Raw genomic sequence first — 9,142 nt, 5'->3', positions numbered from 1 at the left:
TGCATCTTAAACGTAATCATATATTCTGAAAGATCTAAAAAACCCGCCCGAAGACTCAGACGTTTAACCATAAACCAGACATAAAAGTAGGAATGGAAATCATACCTTGATCAGTACTTGCTTCTGGCTGCCTGATTGTATGAAAGACCGTGAAATCCTACTGAAAGTGCACTGCAAGTTAGCCTATAACAAAAAAACACTCTTTGATCTTTTACACTAAGTGGAAAGCAAACTACTGACGTGATCATATGTCGAAATCTCGCAGTCTAACATGACTTTCATCTAGGAGATCTTAAGAATATTTCTGAAAGGGGAAAATTTTGTCATGATGAGATGTCAACTAAATCATAGTTATGAATAAAATTGTATTTCATGTGAGCGGCTTTCCAGTGACTTATTCCTGTTAGAGAATTTTATAGATCACTGTTGCATACTGCATGATTGTATCATTGATTCTTCAGATGATTCTTTGATAACCACAGCCACTAGCTCATGTACTTGTAGTCTAGTTAAGTTATTCTCTCTAAGTAAAAACCTAAGAATGTATAATGTAAAATTAAAAACGGGGCTCTCTCCAAATGCAGATGATCACAGCATATCAAACCTCAAAAGAAGAGAGGAACGTACGCGTTTAAGCTGCTTAAAAATATGGAGCCTGTTTACAGAAAGTTGTACTGTCTGTACTGGGTTCGCGGTCTCTAACACGGGTGTGGCCTAAGTCATCAAGAACGCGAAGTCGCGAGATAAGATGAATAAATGTTCATCCTTGAATTAAAATTTGAAGTGATCGCAATTTGAAAACCGGGAGATTTGATTCTCTGAGTGTCAGGTGGAACGATAATACATTCGTTGCAGCCCTCATACACATTTTTTGACCGAAATCCTCTTGCAGTTCTCTGGCTGGAGATAGCATGAATACATAGCCCGGCTAAAAAACGATTGCGGCACTCCAAAAAAAAGCTGACCGTGAGTTAGCTCTGAATGGCTGAAAATTACTAGGAAGTATAAAAATCTAAAACCAACCTTTAGACTCTTGGAGGAAGTCGTAAGAGAAACCAAAGCTCAGAGCGTGGTCCCTTCTCGAAGTCAGGTAGCGCTATTCTTTCCTATGAAAGGAACAATTCATTATGATTTAAAAGTATTCCGCATTCCTCTATTCAGAAAGGCATTGTGTTGATGTTAGGGTCTACACAATTAGGATAATCTATCTAGACGGAGTAGATCAGTCTATTTTGCTTTATGTTGTTATTACTTTATTTCATTTCTAACGCAGGTTACACAACGTTGGTGCTGAATCAAATTGAAAGTTCAAGACACGACTTCATCGTCAACATACCTTGACGACTTCACTAATGGAGTCCGACTTGTTAGCAAATTCCTTTTGACTTGAGTTTAAGAATTTTAAAATCGTGAAAGAAAAAACTAAATATGGAAGAGAAAATACTGATGTGGACAAGAAAACTATCGACTTGAACTGAATTGATATTTGATCGATCTTTTTAAGTAGATCAGGGTGTGACTGTCTAGCTACTCCTTAGATGATTCATTGTTTCGTAACACTCTGTTCATGTTTGGTCGAAATGTCTTAAACACTAAGAAGATGAAAATCGTTAACAAACCTGTACATGAAGTGCGATTCTTGAGAAAGACGAGCTGCTAGGCTGCCAGGAAGTCTAAAAATGGAGCGGCATAATTCTTTTTAGGGTACCTTCTAGGAGTTACACACACAATAACGGCGTACTTCCTGTGCTACAATTCAGTTGTTGATCATGATTGAAAATGAATAATGTATGTAAATAGAACACTTGATATGTATATGCAAAGACAATACACTATTCGAATTAACGCGACTTTTGAAACAACAAAGCGATTTAGTGTAGATCAGTCTTTCTTGCTTCATTTTAAAATTGTTTCATTTTCTTCGAACGACATAGATGGATCTGAGTGTTCAGAAGCGAAACAGAACCTACAAGCCTAAATTGAGTTAAAGAAGTCTTTAAAGAGGTCAAGACTTGTTCATTTTTCGCGCAGAAAATTCCTTTTATAAGATTTCCAACTTGAAGCTAAGCTAATCCGTTAAAGACACTAAAAAAGAAAGAAAGGACTGATGGATGAGGCACGAAAGAAGTTACGCTTGAATTGTAGGTGGAGCCTTCATCCGTCGCGGCGTCTGGAATGTTTTGAATGTTTAAAAGGGATAATTCAAGCGAATCTTGTGAATTTTTTCCACAAGTCACGCGAAATTAGCGAAAGAGTTTATAGTAACACGGCACTTCTTAGCTATGTTACTTTATCTTAGTTTGTTCAGTTTGCTTGGTTCACTCCACTGCCAACAACACTGCAGACGCTAACCGACTAGTGGACAGAAGCGACATCACATGTTTTTCGCTCCTCCTGAAGTCCATTGTTTTCAATTATTTTTATGGGCGAAATATTTCACCCTACAAAGTCCGCTCCTTAAGTCATTAATGCAAACTGGATAAACTGAGAAGATGGAGAAGATCGAAGAGAATTCCGATCCCGACTTCCTCGTAGCCTGATTCTCAGACGTCGGAATTCGTTCGTGGTCCCTTCGGACGTCTGAGAATCAGGCTAGACCTCCTCGCCGTGACTTTGCAGAAAGAGTTAAAATGCCAGTCAAGGGGGATATTGTAACCCGTGCAAACGGTCGAATCTGAGTTTAAAATCGCCTCTACGAGGCTTGAACAGATGATATGACAATTCGAGCACTTTTAGACCAAGCTTGAAAAGGACTATACCTTTCCTTTACACTTAACAGACACACACACGGCATATTTATACACTTGAAAGTGAATAATGCCTTAAAATCCCAAACATCATGAAAACAAACCTTTGTTTGAGGGCCAAAAGTGAGACGTTTTTGTTTGAAGATCAGTGCAGTGGATGGTATGGATTCTTCGGACTAGTTAAGTATGCAGTAAATTAATCAGTCGGTACGTCCGTGGCAATGAGTCAGCAGCATTAAAAAAAATGGGTCATGTGATGAAACAACAGACCATTGTTTTAAAAAGTATAGAGAAGCGATAAGTCGTCTATTTCAAGTTTGCCTAGAAAAGCCGCAATATTACGTTTTAAGGATGAAAGAGCAAGATGACACTCCTTAAATTTTGAATACGTAACCATTTTACCGGCTGGAAAATCCAACTAACAAAAGGATAAGTCGGCTTTGTCCCATACCACCCAAACCCTCTTTAGGCATACCCTAGACTTGCCTACAAGTAGAGCTCAAAGTTTTTCACGAGCGCGAAGTGCGAGCGGTAGATTTTTTATTTTTTCTACGGCAAAACGAGCGAGAGAGCGGGAAAACTACTGCGGAACAAGAAATGAGAAGCGAAGGACTTTGAGAAAGTCTAGGCACACCCTAAATTATATTGCAAACATTTCTCTTTGGTTCCGAAGTTCTAACACTTCATGCATTTCTTATAGTGTATAGTATATATAAATGCCTGGCGACACGTTTTGATTCCATGGCAATTCGAGCACTTTCATGCGCGATGCAGGAAAATTTAATTTTTGGAGTAAAATATTGTTGTTTATAGGTTCATAGAGAGTCCAATACGAAAATCCGAATAAACATTTAATGCTCCAAATCAACCGATGTAATATTTAGTATGAGAATATAAACGATAGCAGGAAACATCTTGCAACCAAGGTACTTTGAGGCTCGATTCAGACGCCGCTCTTCCACAGAAGCAGAATCAACTCGAAACGGCGGTGGACACCAGTGTTAATACAGACACCGAACTTCAAATTTTAGCCGAACTAACTGCATAATTTTGAAAAAATTTTGTCATAATTTTCGAAATTTACTATAAATAGTGTTCAGATGCTTGCATCTTGAAAGGCCCATTATTATGTTTTTATGAGCGAAATGTTTCACCGTTATCAAGTCTTTATAATTAATGTGTACATTAAAGGCGTTAAAAAGTCTCCTTACGTCGTTAGTGGAAACTGGATATTACTAAGCCCAAAAACTGAAAAAAAATCCTCTTGCAGTTCTCTGGGTGGAGATCTCATTAATACACAGCTAAGAAACGATTGCGATACTCCAAACAAAAGCTGACCGTGAGTTAGCTCTGACTGGCTGAAAATTACTAGGAAGTAGAAATATCTAAAACAAACCTTTAGACTCTTGGAGAAATTAGTAAGAGAAACGAAGCTCAGCTAGAGCGGGTCCCTTCTCAAAGTCAGGTAACGTGATTCTTTCCTATGAAAGAAACAATTGATTATGATTGAAAAGGATTCCGCATTCCTCTATATAAGGCCTTGTGTTGATGTTAGGAACTAGACTATTAGGATAACCAATCAGAGTAGATCAGTCTATTTTGCTTTATTTTTATTATTACTTTATATCCATTTCATTTCAAACGCAGGTTACATGTACTAATTTAAACGGCACACAACGTTAGTGCTGTGTGTTCAAAAGAAAAAACAGAAATCAAATTGAAAGGTCAAGACACGACGCCATGGTCAACATACCTTGACGTCTTTACTGCTGATAGAATGTCCGACTTATTAGCAACTTCCTTTTGACTTGAGTTTAAGAATTTTAAAATCGTGAATGAGAAAAAACTAAAAATAGAAGACGTGAACAAGAGAACTATCGACTTGGATTGAATTGATAGTTGCAGTGATCTTTTTAAGTAGATTAGGGTGTGACAGTCTAGCTACTCCTTAGATAATTCATTGTTTTGTAAAGAGAAGTGATTGCGACATACTACAGGCAAAAGTTGATCTTCTGTTTTGTGGAAATGTCTTAAACACTAAGAAGATGAAGATCATTAACAAACCTGTACATGAAGTGCGATTCTTGAGAAAGACGAGCTGTGAGGCTTGCAGGAAGTCTAAAAATGGAGCGGCATAATTCTTTTTACGGTGCCTGCTAGGAGTTACACACACAATACGTATTTTCTGCGCTTCAATTCAGTTTGCACGGTTGATCATGATTGAAAATGTATAATGTATGTAAATTGAACACTCGATATGTATATCCAAAGACAATACACTATATATTCGAATTAACGCAGAATCTCGCGACTTTTGAGAAAACAAAGCAATTTAGTTTAGATCAGTCTTTTTGCTTCAGTTTAAAATTATTACATCTTATTCGAACGACATAGATAGATATGACTGTTCAGACGCGAAACAGAAGCTACAAGCCTAGGTTATTAAAGAAGTCTTTAGAGAGGTCAAGAATTAATTATGATGTACGATGTCGTGAAAAGCGTCCCATGTTCTTGAGTTGGCCAATAAAGTTGAACAGTTCATGATTATTTTACTGCTCATTTTTCGCGCAGAAAATTCTTTTTATAAACTTTCCAAGTTGAAGTTAAGTGACGATCCGTTAAAGACGCTAAAAAAGAAAGAAGAAACTGATGCGGGATGAGGCAAGAGAGAAGTTACGCTTGAATTGTAGGTGGAGCCTTCATCCGTTGCGGCGTCTGGAATGTTCTGAAGGTTGAAGGATAATTCAAGCGAATCTTGTGAATTTTTTCCACAAGTCACGTGATTTTAGCGGAAGAGTTTATAGTAACACGGCATTTCTTAACTATGTTACTTTATCTTAGTTTTTTCAGTTTGCTAGGTTTACTCTTGGCTGCCAACAACACTGCAGACGCTAACTGATTGGTGGACAGAAACGACATCACATGTTTTTCGACAATAACCAGAAATAGCGTTCATGCTTTCACGTTCGCGCTTCTTAAAGTCCATTGTTTTCAATTATATTTATTACAAAGTCCGCTCCTTAAATCATTAATTCAAACTGGATATGACTTAACCCAGAACTAAGAAAATCGAACATAATACTCATAAGTAATAGCACTAATTGGTTTATGGAGAACGATTTCCAATCCCGACCTCCTCTACGTGACTTTGCAAGGGGGATATTGTAACCTGTGCATACGGTCGAATCCGAGTTTAACATCGCCTCTTCGAGGCATGAACAGATGATTTGACAATTCGAGCACTTTAAGACCAAGATTGAAAAGGACTGTACCTTTCCTTTACACTTCAACAAGCACACACACCGCATATTTGTAGATTTATAAGTGAATATTAAATGTCTTAAAATCCCAAATGTAAATATCATGTTTTTAAACACGATATCTAAAAACAAACCTTTGTTTGAGGGCCAAAAGTGAGACGTTTTTGTTTGAAGATCAGTGCAGTGGATGGTATGGATTCTTCGGGGCTAGTTTAAGTATGCAGTAAATTGATCAGTCGGTACGTCCGTGGCAATGAGTCAGCAAAATTAAAAAAAGTTAGTCATGTGATGAAACAACAGACCATTGTTTAAAAAAAAAATGACGCGAAAAGTCGTTTATTTCAAGTTTTCCTGGAAAAGCCGCAATTTTACTTTTGAAGGATGAAAGATCAAGATGACACTCCTTAAATTTTGAATACGATACCATTTTACCGGCTGGAAAATCCAACTAACAAAAGGATAAGTCGGTTTTGTACCATACCGTCCAAACCTTCTTTAGGTATACCCTAAATTCTATTGCAGACATTTCTCTTTGGTTCCGAAGATCTAAAAACTTTCCTACAATTCCTACAGTGTATACTATATATAAATGCCTGGCGACATCTTTTTATTCCATGGTTTGGTGCCTAGTCTCCCGCTTCGCTGACTCCGTTCCAAGCGGCTGCGGAGGAGACTAACTGGTGTCCGTATTTCAAGTAAGTCGTATGGTGGCAAATCTTAGGCTGGCATTAAAATTAACAAGGGCTCCAAGATGTACTATCAAACCCTCTTAAAAAAGAGGGTTTGATAGTACGTCTTGGAGTAACCTGAGATCAGGCCTTTTTTTTTTTTTTTTTTGCTTCTCTGCTTGAAAACAGATTACAGAGATAAAGGGAGAGGGCATGATCGCAGGCTAATCTTGGAGCCCTGGTTAGATTTAGTGTCCAGTCAGCCTAATCTGCGACCATATCATACGAATTTTTTGAGGGACGAATTGGAAATGAGCCACGAGAAGTTTTTCCTGCTGACCTAACTACCCATCCAAAAACGGACTCATTTTGGAAAGCCTCTACCAGCCTCAGAGAATGCAGTTTTGCATTCAAATAATAAAAAATACAATATTGGTAAAAATGTGACTAGCAGCAGATAAACTGAAGACATCATATATATATTGCCGACTGTAAAATCAGTGTTGCTTATTTAGTTTTATATTTTCACTTATTGCTGATTAGATTCTTTATTAGGATCCAGTCCTTCCTTTTTTTATAGCTGATCCTTTCTTCAAAATTGAGTTTTTCATTCGAATTTACATTCGTTTCACTTCTGTATTAAAGTCTGGAAATCAGACTACCATTTCTAAATGTTTCTTTTAAGAGTAGAAATTCATATTGGGTAAATCGCAAAAAAAAATTCTTGGACTAAAATATACTAAAGTCGGTAAGGGAAGAAAGAAAAGGGCAGAAACTGGAAGGAAATAGTAAAAAAAAATTGGAAGAACCATGAACACTACTGAAAACTGTGTTTTTGGCTATTGGGCTTCCTCATAGCGTACCATCAATAGTAAACAATGCAATGCCAACATACGTAACACACGCGGCTTAAATAACAGTCTTGATAGCGTTCCACATTGCAGCGTCGGCTGTTGTTTATAGGTTCACATAGAGACTCCAATACGAAAATCCTTGGAAACATTTAATGCTCCAAATCAACCGATGTAATATTAAATATGAGAGTATAAACAATAGCAGGAAACATCTAGCAACAAAGGTACTTTGAGGCTCGATTCAGACGCCGCACTTCCACAGAAGCAGAATCAAGACGCAGAATCAATTCCAAACGGCTGTGGACCAGCTTTAATACAGACACTGAACTACAAATTTTAGCCGAACTAACTGCATACTTTTGAAAAAATTTTGATATATTCGTACTGCATTTTGAAGCTTAAGTTCGGTTGGATTAAAGGTTGGCGTCTGATCAATTAAGCCGTGCTAAATTAATATGAGTGGGCCCAAAATCAAATTTGATCCGCTTTATATGAAGTACGGCGTCAACCGAGCATAAGATGTCAACAATTGTTTATCGGATTGTACTTAACAGTAACTAAACATAAACAACGAGCCACAACGAGCTAAGAGACCTCGAAGCTGAATTTCTGAGTATGGTGTGTAGCGATGTCGAGATCGAACCAGTACTTCAAGACATCTCCGGCGAACATTTAAACAGAGGATCTAACAAAGCTCAGGATGCGAGGTTAGATATCCACGCGCGTGGTTTCTGGGAGCGACATCGTTCAGCATTCTTCGATGTGAGGGTCTGTCACCCTAATGCTGTATCGTATAGGGACCTAGAGCCACAACAAATCTATCGTATCCATGAGAACGAGAAAAAGCGTCTCTACTCAGAGAGAGTCCTGGACATCGAGCATGGAACATTTACACCCTTGGTCTTCACCACAACTGGCGGAATGGGAAAGGAGTGCTTGAAGTATCATAGCCGTTTAGCACAGCTGATTGCCATCAAAAAAGGGGAGCAGTATGCCAAAACCATCTCATGGATCAGAACCAGAACCTCATTCGCACTCTTGAGATCCGCGTTGGTTTGTCTTCGAGGCTCTAGGACCAGAAGAGTGCCATGTGACATTAAGAATGTTGATATCGACGTCGAAGTTGCTGAAGGAGCCATTAAATCGGACTATTGATGTGTTTCCTTACTCCATATATATCTTTTTATTTCATTATTATTATTACTATTTTTTTTTGTTTTTTAGCAGTTGAAAGAAACTTTTGAATTTTAGAGGTTGACAGTTTTTTTTTAATTGAAATGAAATGTTTTTTAATTCGAAAAAATTTTTCTTAGTTTTAATTAACTTTTTTTTAAAGCTAAATTAAGTGCTTTTTAAATCGACAGAAATTGTAAATAGTGTTTTTGAATGAATAGTTTTTTCTTTTTTTTTTTAAGCGAATTAATTGTAAATAGGATTTTAATAGTTTTTTAATAAAATTGTAAAAAAATTAAAACTAAACATAAAAGTGTTCAGAACGGCTTAAACTGTTATAAACAAAGCAAAATGTAGCGAAAACTACATGTTTTTTGCACATTGCTCCACTGTGTCTATTCATTGTGAAACCAATCTCGTACCCAGAGTCTTGTGTCTTT

General features: G+C 37.4%; 1 long non-coding RNA gene across 1 annotated transcript; it reads right to left on the bottom strand.

Annotated features, from left to right (window-relative positions):
• Nucleotides 1-249: 249 nt before the first annotated feature.
• LOC140925487 (uncharacterized) lies at nucleotides 250-1,825 on the bottom strand. The gene is made up of 3 exons (XR_012164420.1): nucleotides 1,620-1,825; nucleotides 1,024-1,106; nucleotides 250-304 (listed from the first exon to the last, which is right to left on the bottom strand). It is a non-coding gene; the product is annotated as an uncharacterized lncRNA (long non-coding RNA).
• Nucleotides 1,826-9,142: the final 7,317 nt, after the last annotated feature.

The sequence above is a fragment of the Porites lutea genome, unplaced genomic scaffold, assembly GCF_958299795.1.
Source record: "Porites lutea unplaced genomic scaffold, jaPorLute2.1 SCAFFOLD_102, whole genome shotgun sequence".
NCBI classification, from domain to species: Eukaryota; Metazoa; Cnidaria; class Anthozoa; order Scleractinia; family Poritidae; genus Porites; species Porites lutea.
This window is presented reverse-complemented; position numbering and strand designations above follow the sequence as displayed.